Source organism: Canis lupus, chromosome 34 (assembly GCF_048164855.1).
Source record: "Canis lupus baileyi chromosome 34, mCanLup2.hap1, whole genome shotgun sequence".
In the NCBI taxonomy this organism is placed as follows: Eukaryota; Metazoa; Chordata; class Mammalia; order Carnivora; family Canidae; genus Canis; species Canis lupus.
This window is the reverse complement of record NC_132871.1, coordinates 20,078,446-20,090,826: the sequence shown is the minus strand read 5'-3', so window position 1 is coordinate 20,090,826 and position 12,381 is coordinate 20,078,446. Positions and strand designations below refer to the sequence as shown.

The 12,381-nt window shown below is 36.2% G+C and overlaps 1 protein-coding gene across 4 annotated transcripts in view; it reads left to right on the top strand.

The window, feature by feature from the left end:
* The window catches only part of CSRNP3 (cysteine and serine rich nuclear protein 3), a 189,606-nt gene that overhangs the window by 102,759 nt on the left and 74,466 nt on the right, over nt 1–12,381 (top strand). The gene's annotated exons all lie outside the window — the stretch shown is intronic.

Below are 12,381 nucleotides of genomic sequence, written 5' to 3'. Positions count from 1 at the left end.
AAAATATCACACTTTGGTAAAATGTGTGATTACATCATAGTAAAGTCTGACCTGTACCAAACAAACGTGTACTCACTTTTGTTGTTCATTTTGCTTTATTTCCAAAACATATTTTTAAATAAACTTAATTAAAGCAGCATGATCAGACTACGTTTATCCATATCATTAAAAATTTTAAATATATCAATTCAGCAGTTAAAATGTTGATGGGGGAAAAAATGTTGTCTAATTTGCATCAAGTGTGCATCTGTCTATATTACAGGTTGTATGTGTATGAAAATTTATGTTGGAAAGATGAAGAGACAAAATAATGTTTAGTCATGAAATTACTGCTTTATGCTTTTTTATTTGCATAAGATCTTAAAATGAATTCTATGAAGCTTACATACAAAGAGCTAATACATATTTAGATAAACTTAATTACTTTCTTTGCACTGAAAAGAGGGCATTAATTTTATTATAATGATTAAGACTTGGTAGTTTGGCAACAATATCTTTTATTTAAAAATGGGGAGGTGGGGTGGGTAGAGGATGGAGCAAAACAAGAGGCTAGCCGTTTAAAACAGTGAAGGACAGTTATTTCAAATATTTATGAAATCCCTTTGTGGTAGTCATTTAGGGCCAGATTCTTAACCTTTATCACTTCGTGGGGACATTATGACATTTATCCCGGATCCTGAGATCAATTTAGGAAAAGGAATTCATGTCTTGTGTGAGTTTTTTAAAAATGCAAAAACTGCCCTTTTCTTCTAAACTCTCTTTTGAAACTTTCAATAATGACTGCAGCTAAAGGGGTATATTTTAAATAATTTCCTTCTTGTGTGTGTTGAATGGAATATGCTGTCTTTTGGTCCAAACACCATATTTGTAGACTTTTGTTTTACGTATATATATTTATATGTGTGTATGTGTATGTGTATATGTGTGTGTGTATAAATATGTATAGATACACTTTACATATGTTAATATTACAATATATATGATATATATTATATACATATGCAACCAAATAAAATCTTTCTTGTGGTCAATCATTTTTAATTGAACAGTTTTGAAACACAATTTTGAAACAATTTTATTTTACTTCTACCTCAGGTCATGCCCATAGTTTGGGTCTACTAACCTCTGTGTGTGTTCTAAGCAGAGCGCAGTGATGAGGAAAGAGCCCAATTTAAAATTCATTTAGGCAATCCAATACTGTTAACTTTTAAATGCAATCACTACCACTTAGCACATTCTGAATATAGAAATAAAAACACTACAGGCCAAAAAGGAGACTCTGTGAAGGTTCCTGGAGAAAACTTGGTAATAGACAAATGTGAAATAAAGAGAATTGTGCTTCCGTAAGCCACAAGAGAGCTATATATGTCCTGCAGCAAATTTATGGCTTTGAATATCCTGGATAATTTATGTCTCTATGCAAATTCAGTCAAAACTTTGAAGTCTTTTTTGCATTAGCTTGAGCCACACTACTTCCATACAAATCTCAGCAGCATGTACATAGTAGGTTCACGGGCTGGATATTTAAATGTATATAGAAAAATGTATTTGTGTAAGTGCAGTTCTAATCAAATTCGTAAAGTAAAAGAGTAATATAAAAACAAATCATTGAAGGATATGCAGTTAGTGTACTTGAAGAAAGAGTGTTATATCAGATTTCAAAGGAATCTTTAATGATTTTTCAAAAATTAATTTCCTGCTTTCTGATTACCAGTCTGTCTTTGTCATCACTCAAAACTAGAGACCATATTGTAAGCTTGGAAAGGATTTTAGGGCAAATATGTTTTACTCAGTCTAGCAGTATGGAACATCGTCTAAAATCTACAAATAACTGTTGTTATCTTAAAATCACATGTGTAGGTTTTACGTTGTATTATCACTATATATGTCATTCTCCTGAGCTTCTGGTGCCTATAAAATAGAAATGAGAGCAAAATGACTTATAATGTATAAAAGGAAAATGCTCAAAATAATTGAGTATTCAAAACAATTGCATTCTTTCTTTCTTTTAACCTGGCATTTCTTAGGAAACAATCAAAATAAATGGTTGCATTTTTAGTCACCTATTCTAGAATTTTAATAGAATTGTATTATTTTTATCGAAAAGTACAATAAGATTATAGTTTTTTAAAGACTTATGTTTATTCCATATTATTAGACATGTGGCAGTGCTATAGTAATACTTTGTCTAGGACAGTTGGGAAAGAATCTGCACTAAATAAATCAATTTTCCAAATAGGTGAAGTTTGTAACTTTAATGGCCAGCTTTTTAAAATCTTAATTACTTTCATGGAAGCAAAATATAGAACTATCATTCTGCTTCATTGAGCAAGTGGAAATCAGTTTAGGCTTTTATTCATGGCATAAGAATCATTATTCCCACCATTACGTTGGACTTATTGGAAAAGATAAAACTGCTTCCCAAATGTTCCCCAACACCAAATGGTGTTGCTATTGGATGTTTTTGGTATACAATTGTACAGGCTTTTTACATATTTATATGCTTTTTATAATTTTACTGTTTTCTCAGATTTCTACTTATTATTTTTTAATAGTAATTGCTCTTCATCTGAGAGCAATTTAAAAATGAAGTGTATGCACTGTGTTTTACATTAAATTCTAAGTCTTTTAGGCTTTCTCAGGCAAAGGGAGGGAGATAAACATCCCTCCATACTTTTCCTATATACTGAACTTCCAACACGTGCACATACATGGTATAGTAAGCACAGAAACATTAAAAAAAAACTTAGTTTGTCTTATATTCAGGATATTGAAAATCATGTTTGAACTCCAGTTCTTGTTACTACAATGAGAATCTGGCATATTATACCATCGGCAGGAATTTGAACCTGTTTTGTCCAATAGGGACAAAAGACAAAAATCATACAATTAAATTAAATGGTATCCCTGAAAATAACATGATTTTAAAACACAGATGATTTTAAAACTCACAAGTAAAGGGAACTACTTATTGTTCAAAATGTTCATTAAACCCCAATAACTGTTCATTGCCATCTTTATCTATAGTCATGCTGAGTAAAGCTATAGCTAAATGGAAGTTCAAGTGCATTCATGAGGTGTTCGGGTTTACATCTAATTATCTGCAGTCTCTCAGAGAAAGCAAAAGTAACTACAAGTAGTGCTCTGCCAGAAACTGGTTCCTTGACCAACAGTGCCACTTTAGCATGCAATGCATTGGTTCACTCTAAAGGGGTCACAGCCATTGATGACAAGAGGCTTTATATTTTTATATGGTCCATCTTTTGGTGCATATGAAACAAGATTTTTTTTTAATGTTAACTGTTCTCAGACACTTTGGAGTTACTGTCATCCTTCCCATTTCCACTAGCTGAATAGGTCTTCTCATGCACTCTGAAGATGTGAAGGAATGTTGATTCCATGAACTTAGTGTCAAAGATGCTCTGTAAGAATGAGAGCTAGTCCAAAGTACTGAGGTGGGGCGTAGAGGGTGGGAGAGGCTTCCTCTTCTGGTCTTCTTTTTCCCATTAACATTTTAAAGAGCCTGAGAACTACTTCAACAAACCTGGGTAATTTTGTTCTATCCAATAGTGATTTATAAATTACGGGAATTCATGAACAACTAAACAACCAGGAAAATAGTGTGTTGTTTTCTTGATGGGTAAATGTCTTTATTATGTAGTTTCTTGGGTAGGTGAGTTCTAAGTTTGAAGAGTGTGAAGAAACTGAAGAGGATAGTGCTTAGGAGCTAAGGTTTAAATTCCAACCCTGTGTCACTTCCAAGACATGGTCTGCCCCTCAAATCCATGTGGCCTTAGACATGATACTTGAAATCTGTAAGCCTCATCTTCATCTGCACAGTGGGGTACATCATCTCTATGTTCTTTTATGAAAGTGAAATGACATGATGCATGCCTGGCACATTTTAAGAACTTTATAAATGATATTCCTATCAATCATAGGAGTTGATCCCCTGGTGTTGCTGATAAGGCAAGTTCAGCTTAAGCCTGTAGTTACAAAGACTCTTGATGAAACATCTTCAATTTCAGCAGATGAGGAAGAGACTTGTTTTCCAAAAACAGAAATCCACGAGCAGTTTATCGGAGATTATACCTCCCTAGTACCATTTTCTATTCAGATGCAGCAAGTAGAGAAGGCAGGCACCACAGTCATCAAAGTTCAAACTATATGTGGCTTCATAGATACCTTGAATCTTTCCAACTGGAAGCACAGTCTCCACAAAAATCCTCACATATGTTGTGGCAATATGTACTTTTATGAGCTCTCATTTTATATCCTTTATTGCTTTAAAAATGTTCATCTATGTGCCTTTGCTCTACTTTTCTTTTCCAAATTTCCATGTTGCCTACAACTGAGATATTAGTCATTCACCTCAGCTCCATCCAGAATTTCTGTCTCATCCATAGACTATGGACTTTTCAATTACAGAGAGCACCTGGGGCATATTAGATACCCAAGAAATGTTTGCTGATCCAATGGTGTTATGCAGCATAAAGAGTCTGATTCTAACTAATGAGCTAAAAGTGCTAATTTCTCTGATTCATGAAACAATCTCTCTGTCACAGGTTTGCTGTTTTAAAGTTCCTGTAGACCAGAATGATGTTTAGAAATATTGTATCAACTGATGTAGTCATAAGGTTTTCCAAAAGAAATTCGGTAGCATTCCTAGAAGTGCTTTTTGATAAATATACTTGGGTAACAAATGTTGAATAAATTGAAGGGGAGGAGGGTCACAGCTCTCTGCTTTTGTAAGACTTGGTGGAACTTCTCTAAGTAGTGAGTTTCCAACTTTTAGAAGATTGTAGGAGTTTGATGGGACTTCTGTTATGAACCAGTTTTAATCAGTGCCAGTCAAACCTTCACAAGATTTTAGAACCCAGATATTTAATCTTATACTCTATATCATTTGAACTAATTGCTCCTTAATGCAATGTTAGCTGCATAGTTGAAAAATTTGTTCTGTGCCAGAGGTAGTAAAAATCTATATCTTGCCTAAGGTGGGGATTCATTTTAAAGAATGTTCAAAATACTTTTTTCAATTTATTCTAATTTTTAAAATCTCCTTTATTTTTTGCACAGTATCTCTGGCAGGATCCCAGTGCTTGGATGGGTATAGTCTTAAAGCATGGCCATATATTACCCTGATGTCCACTTTAGACTACTTTATGAAGAAAATGTTTTCAAAGTTCTTTTCCCTTCAGACTATTCTGCTGATTCTTTTGTGGAAAAGGATATCACATCCCTACCCCTTAAATACCATTTGATCTACACTGGCTTGTCTACTTTACTATTTAATCAGAAGCTTTCTAAAAGACTGAAGAGAAACTTCTTAAGTGCTAAGGAGAAAAAAAAGATGTTGTCTTTCAGTCTTGCAGTAATAATTGTAAATGCCTCTACGTATGTGAGGTCTTTTTTTTTCTCCTTAACGCAGTAAGTCTTGCTATTCGCCCAAGAAATCAGGCTAAGTACTGTTCTTTAGTCTTTTTTTTTTTTTTTTTTTTTTTTTTTTTTTTTTTTTTTTTTTTTTTTTTTTTTTTTTTTTTTTTTTGTTCTTTAGTCTTAATAGCAAGCACATAAAATAAATTTTTCATTGGCACTTTTCTTAGAGTAGGAAAAATAGGCTTACAATGGGCACTTGATCAATTTTCAACAGTTTTAAAAGCTTTATCATGTTCTTGGTTTGTTTTCTTTCTCCCTGCTAAGTAAAAGAGTTAACCTGGAGGTGAACTTTAGGAGAGGACTTTGGCTTCTAGTTCACATGTATTCTGGTGCCGTCTTGTCAAATACTAACTAGTGATCAATGTTTAGGGTGAAGAAGCATTAAAAATCAAGTTCTGTCTTTCTTACATTGGTACTAATCTTAATGGCAGGTAAGGTGGGAAGCTTCTTGGGGTCCCCCAGCCAGAGAGTCATAAAGAGCACTTTTACCACTAGTAGGTAGATGAGCCATTGATCAGCAAGGCCTTTATCAGCAGGGCCTGAGTCAATTTAGGCCCTTGTCATTTGCATATAGTGAGGGAAGATGGTATGGAGAATTAAGAGGCACCTGCCTTTGCCTTTGATGGAGGCCATGGCTTTTATCATTCACTACCAGGTATGGGGAATATATTGCATCAGAGCCTATTCTTACCAGTTATGTCTGCCCCTTATTTTGATACAAGTAGAAATCGAGACCCAAGGAGGTAATCCTCTTACTTAAAATTAGACCATTTGTTAGTAGCTGATCCAGGATTAGACTCCAAATTGATGACCATTCATTTACTGAGCAAGCACTTGAGTACATATTCAGTCCATGAGGAACCTTACAGTCAAGTGTGAGAGAATGGCAGGTAAGCCAGCAATTATGGTAGAATTTGATAAGTACCACATGCTGTCAGTGCAGAGAGGTCCCTTAACCTACACTGTGGTGCTGGTCACGGAATACTTTTCAGAGAAAGGTTGGGTCAGACTTCTTGGGAAAATTATCTAGATTTCTGAAATCTTAGTTTCCCTTGTTAAGATTCCCTTGCAAAATTTGGAAAACAATTGCATACAGAGAATAGGCGCAAAGGATCTAGCCCATAGTAGGTGCTCACTAAAAGCTGACTGGTATTATATAAATGGAACAAGGCAATCTAACTACAATTTCCCCAAGACAGATGCTATTTTGAGGAGATTATACTGCAACCTAGAACGATTTACCAAGCCACAAAGTTCCAGAGGAGGTCAGTTCTCAGTGGTTGTCTTAGAGAAGTAGGTGGCAGCCAAGAGAAGAATGAAGAAAGCAAGCCCTAAAATTGGTATGGAATGTCTGCCTTGAGACTAGGCCTTTGGGCCCTTGAGATTAGGCCAAGTAGGGCCCTTGGTGCGACAGCAGGAGGAACCGAGAGCTGGAAGGACCCTTGCCCTAGGAAGTGGACGGCCCTGTTGGTAAAAGGAATAAGAGGCAACAGATTCTCAAACTTCTTTGATACTTTTAACTAATTTTCACAATGAATCACTTCTCCAGTTTCTGGAGATCCACCAAAGCTAGGGGAATGGTGTAAATCACCAGAGCAGAGGTTCTTAACCACGGAGTCCACAGATGGATGGCATGCAGTTGTGCTTATGTGCCCTATTTTTCCCCTATGGAAAGCATTCATTTCTTTCATCAAATTCTCAAGCTGCAAATCGGCAAGCTGCAAAAATGTTGAGATCCCAAGCACATAAAGTGACTCAGACCTTTAACTCAAGGTCACGGGCAACTCTGGCACAAGGAATTCATACATAATTGGGGAACCCTGCAATCATTCCTCCAACAAAAATATTCATTAGACAGGAGTGCCCCTGGGGTTCTTGGCCGAAGCAGGCACCTGGGCAAGAGAGGTGTATTTGGCCAACTTGCGCTTCTCCTGTTGGCAAGCCACCAGCAGCATTTTTCACATTGGAGGTGCCCCGTGGAAACACCTTGCAGGATGCTACCTTGTGAGATCGTTGCCAAATCCTTATCCTCTTGGCGGCAGATATGTGCATGTCTTGCCAAATGGGTTAAATCAGAAATGGTCCTAATATTGTGGAAGAAGATATCCCCTCTTCAGAGCTGCACAGTTCTGAGAACATGTTGAGTGATAAGTGTTCAAGGCATAGCATCTGATGCCAGCTTCTTAAAGCAATGACTTTTCTTATTTCACAGAGACTTTAGTCCACAATCAGTGTTTGATTAACAGACTAGTTAGTGTCAAGGCAGTAGTAATGTCAGTATTAGGGCAGAAAATCACAGATTACTCAAACTCATGGCTTAAAAAAAATTGGGGGTGAAAAGGATTTAATACATTTAATATGATTAAGATCATATCCCGATAGGAACACATCTGGATAACTAAAGGTATCATGCCAAAGAATTCAAAATAACACAGTATGATTTTTCTTAGCTAATCTCTGCTTTCTTAAATATTGGAATAAAACCTATACACCATTAATTGAGCAACTGTCCTCTTCATCCTCTATCTGGCCCAGTAACAATCTGGCTGATGAAGTGTGACATTGTGAATAATCTTGCTTTTGCCAGCTAGGCTTTTCCCACCTGCTATCACAGATGAGCCACACACCGGTATTTTCGTCAACCTGTTTGCAGTGCTGCTCAGCTCATCATTAATCTGGTGAGGCAACCACAAGAAACATCAAAACTGCTTTCCATTCTGAAAGAAAGTAAAGAAAAGTAGGTTTGTTTTTTCTATGCAATTTAATCCCAACATTGGTGTTTCCTGGGCCCCAGGCCCATCACTGTTTGAAGCAAGCAAGCTTATCTTATCGAAGTCTTTGCAGTAGAATTTTATCATAGTTTCTTAGCTTTTAGTGCCTGTTGGAAGAATTTGATGAGATCATAAAATAAGTGATTTAGTTCTTTGATTAATCATGAAGAAATGTCCTCCCTGTCATGTTGTAATGCAAGGTAACGTGCCCCTTGATGTACGGCACATCACCAAGACACCACATGTCCCTGTGAATGACCCTTGCAGTTAAAGATGAGCCTCACTTGGGTTAACTACAAAACTAGCAGGGAAGTAATGCGAAGGATAAACCCAGGCCCCAGGGAGAAAGTGAACGTTGGGATTCCAGATGCAACCCTTTTTTACCTCAGAGGATACCATGTAAGGCTTATGGTCTCAGCAGCTTCCATGGAATAAGGGCCTACCAGGTCAGATGAACTGGGAACTCAGAGCTCACCACTCTTTTTTTTTTTTTTTTTTCCACCTGGCCAGAGAAGAGACAGCATTTCACTAAAAGACCTCCTCGTTCTCATAGAAGGAAATTCTTGCCATGCCAGAATTACTTCCTTTTAAATTCCTTCTTCCTGCACCAGTGATAGGCCAAGCCTGTTCTTAACCTATTAACCACTACCAACCTCCCCACCTTTTTTCATTTGTTTGATAAACTCATGATTCACCCTAATAACCTTTCAAGTTTTACTTACTGAGTTTCATCTGATTGATAAAGCCCAGAAATATTCATGTTTGGTAGCTCCAGTTGATAAGTGGCATTTCTTATTTGGATGGTTTTGTTCATTTCATAGTCATTCTTCTTTCTTCTCAAGAGGCAAGATGCAGGATGCCTAGTTACATTTGAATTTCAGATAAACAACAAATAATAAGTACAAATATATCTTGAAGGTGATTTTTTTAATCTAAAATTCTAATTTAACTGGGTGCTCTGTATTTTTATTTGCTAAACCTGGTAGCCATAGAGTGGTTCTACAAATCAGATAACTCACTCCTCAGAATTTGGGGATTGATGATATTCTTAAGGCATATTTCTGTGATAATTTCCTTACAATACAGAGCAAAGCATTATTAAATAAGGACAGAGTAAAAGAAGAAAATGGGGTTAAACATTAGATGAATATAAGTGGGGTGATAAGAACTCAATGAGCCACCTATGAAATCTATGAGATTTTTACACTGTCAGAAGAGAGTGATATGAACAAGATCCCAACAAATACCCAAAGTTAGTTTCAGTCATTCTTCCAAATGCATTAAAATGTACATTTCTATCCAGCTTCTTGTTTTGGCATTCTTAGCGAAGCTCTCCCAGTTACTTCAGTCTGCATCCTTCTGGCTTCTGATATTTTTTTCCAGAAATACACGAAACAAAAGAAACGCACTTATAACCATAAAACATCTAGTGTAGTTCATTGGTTGTTTTTTTGTTTGTTTGTAGAGAGATTTGAAAACATTACTTTTCTTTTACTTTTTCATTAAATGTGCTCAGAGGCTTCTGATCAATGGTTACATCTAATAAAAATTTAAGAACCATAGTATATGTTAGTCAAGAATAGTGGCTATCCAGGATCACAAGATGCTTATTGGAGTTTTATAATGAAGTGGTTATTAATTAAATTTGGCAACAGAAAGGGCATGAGGGTGCAGGGAAAGGGGATGCTGTCCAAGTGGAGAATTCATAGACTATACTAATAAATGAAAAAAGACGATAAATCAGTGTCTCTTAGACAAGGAGAGAACATTGGCTTTGAAATGCAACTGAACTTATTCAGGCCTCCAAGTGAGATTCTCTGGAGTAGTACCTAATTGAGTGGCTCTTTGCCTTCTGGCCATGCAGCTGAGTGATCAAAGAGCTGACCCCTGACCCAAGATGGGCTAAAATGTTTCTTACTCCTTGAAACTTTAAACTGTGAGACCCAGAAGTTGCTGGGCTCAAACTTGCTGACGGTGATGGTGGTGCTGTAGAGGAAAGATCAAGGAATATCTACAGTCATAATCCTAGAAGCTATCCTTATTCCTGCCTTTCTTTAATTTTGGATTTCAGCTCGATCTTAGATGGCATGAACTAGTTCAGTATTTTTCCAACAGATGTCTGTGTGCTTAAGTTAGCTAGAATTTGCTTTTGGGTTACTTGCAAGCAAAAAAAAAAAAAAAATTGTATGATGTTTCGAGGTCAATTTCATCTTTCCTTTTGATTCTCATTCAATCAAAAATGCCAGATATTTTGTTAGGAGGGATAGACTGGTCAATGAGATGAGCATGAGCATGATTTTTATTTTGTGGAGCTTTCAGTCTAGCAGAGTAAACAGACATTGATAAAGTAATTAAAGTATAGAAGGGTTTCATTCATTCATCAACAGATATCTATTGAGCACCTATAATATATAAGGTACTGTTTCTAGACCATTGGTACAATAGTAAAGAAGACAAAGATCCCTGCCCTTGTATCTCTTAGCAAGGGATGAAAATGGTCAGCAATAAACATCAAATATATAATGGATTTGGAAGGTGGTAAATGCTATGGGAAAATAAATTAAAAAGGAGATTGGAAGGAATGTATATCAAAAGGCCTGTAGGCCAGAGAGAAATGGCAGGTTGGAGAAACTGAAAGATTATGAGAGCTAAAATAGTGACGACAAGGCAATGGCTCAAAATGACGCTGAAAAGGTTAGCCAAAGTAGATTGCTAAGGACTTTATAAGCCATTTTAAGGATTTTGAACTCATCCTAAGACAATCCAAAGCCACTTAAGAGTTTTAAGCTGTAGACTGACATGATAAGATTTGCATTTTAGATTTATCATTCTGCTTGCAACCTGGAAAACACATCGAAAGCAAACAGTAGTAGATAGGAGAGAATAATTAGGAAGCTCTTGTCCTAGTCCAAATGAGAAATGGTGACGCTCTTGACTAGCATATGTTTCATGAATTGGAAAACAGTAGCTGTGTTAAAATGGCTGTTATTGAGGCTTAGACTTTCAGCTTCTCATATTTAGAACAAATTAATGCCTGTCCAGATTTATCTTCTGTTCTCTGGGCTTTGATGCTATATAAAGCCAATTTGAAATGTTGACCACTTTTTCATTGGCTTCATATCCAAGAAGTTTCATTATGTCTCATCTTTAGGAACAAAAATATGATAAGTGTATATTTAAGGAGCTGTGGCAGCCATAAGACAGGCATTCATTCTACTCACTTGCATCTGTACCTAACTAGCCACATACTGTCATCCTGAAATTCTAGGAAAACCAATACATAATGCAAACAAACTAGGTATATACAACTCCTTTCTTAACAGGGCCTTCCCCAGTTCTTGTATTCTTTCCTCCCTAGTGAGAAGCGTAGATGATGTAGAAGAAAACCACAAAAAAAAAAAAAAAAAAAAAAAAAGAAGAAGAAGAAAACCACATGCTCATTTTTACCACTCCACCATTGGATTTAGATGAGTGGTTATATTCCTATAAACAATGGGTCGTTTGACTCTCATAATTTGTTGTGACATTTTGTTGCACTCACATAAGTACTTTTTAAAGGCAATGGAACTAAACAAGTGCTATGTTTGCTTGCTGCATTTAATAATACTGGTTAAATTCAGCACTTAACCAATATCATGGGTATATGTTAAGGTTATGCCCTTCTGTAATTATTTGAATTTTTGATTTCCAGCTTACATACTAATCCCAAACTAAGTGGTCAGATGTCCCTTCTTTCTTTTGAGCTGTGTCTAGCTCAGGCTCTTTCAATCTCAAAGATGAAGACAGAAATTATATCTAACCTGCAACTTCCTTGCTTCCCAGTCCCAAATGTGATAACAAAAAGAAAGAGAGATTTTTCACTCTCCTTATCATCCCTCCAAAACTTTCCCTTCCTATTCCTGAGAAGAAGAGTACTGAGTACCACTTTTTACAATATTGGAACATGGTTCTCTGTGGTCCAATTGAATGTCCTTGGTTCTTGAGAAATCTGCCTTTCCTAAGGATGCTGGGAGTGATGGAATGGGGAAATAAAGCTTAAGGGTATGGTTTTTAACTGTTCTCGTTGCAATATCTTATTATAAAAATGTACTTTTTAAACATGGGTTTCCATCTTGTATTACTTTGTGTCTTGGAGTCTCTCCCTCATGAATTACTTTGCATCTTGTTTGAA